Genomic DNA, 1,074 nt, shown 5'->3' on the forward strand with positions numbered 1-1,074 from the left:
AAATGGACACAAAATTTCTATTTTTTTTTTAAATTAAAGTTTTGGAAGTGACGTGGTGCAAATGATTACTCGCAAAGTGGGTAACAAAAATATATTTATTCAACCAATAATACTTAAACTAATTTTAGATGTAAGGCGATACGATGCGCGTAGAAAGGAAGTCTACGACCCTTTTTCGGGGCTCCCTTAAGTAGCCCCTTTTCCCTGGGAAAGTCCCAGGAAGTGTGGGCGCAATACTCTTGTCCTCGAGGGCGAAGAATCGAGAGATGTTTGGAAAAAGGGCCAAGAGTCGTCAGGACTAAGTGCGTGGCCCTCCGTGACGGTCGCCACAGTTAGCAATACGAATGTTTGTGCGAGAAAGTCCGACGAAGCTGTCGCGAAATCGATTGTGCAACTTCGCGGTTTCCACTTCTCGAGGATGCAATAACAAACACACCGAGTCTTTCGCATAAATTACCAGCTACCTGCTAATCACCCTGTCTGCGCGTAAAAAACCATCGAGAATTCGCGTAATCAACCACAACAGGTTTGAGTGTGCAGGAGTATCGACGAAGAAGTTGTTGCAAAAAAATGTGGATCGTTTTCGAACGAAGTTTTACGGTACAAGCGGAGAATTTCCCAACGATGGGAAATATCGCCGGTCGAATTGGCAGGCGGGTGTTCATTGATTTCACGGTTGCCAAAAGTATCGTGTAACCGCATCGGAAATATCGGTTTTTGGTTCGTTAGATCATTGTCAATGTCTATCTTGGAGCGCGACGATGCACGGAAATAACGTATCTCTGAGATCGCTGCCAATAAAAACCGATTTTCGTCAAGTGGTTGGGAACCTTGCCGCTAATTTGCATTCAAATTACTCGATACTATTAAGAGACGTTACCTAAACCTAAACATTTCTTCTCGTTTACATTGGCGAGCTGAAAATCCACTCGAATCTGCCGCGTTAAATGAAATTCGTTCTTATCTTCTGAACGCGAATACCTCGTTGATTGATCAAACGAACAGAAATTAAACGCCAGGATGCTCGAAAGTTTATCGCGTAAGTCGACAGATAAATTTCGTTTATTTTATCGA

This window comes from Habropoda laboriosa, unplaced genomic scaffold (assembly GCF_001263275.1).
Source record: "Habropoda laboriosa isolate 0110345459 unplaced genomic scaffold, ASM126327v1 scaffold2, whole genome shotgun sequence".
Classification (NCBI taxonomy): domain Eukaryota; kingdom Metazoa; phylum Arthropoda; class Insecta; order Hymenoptera; family Apidae; genus Habropoda; species Habropoda laboriosa.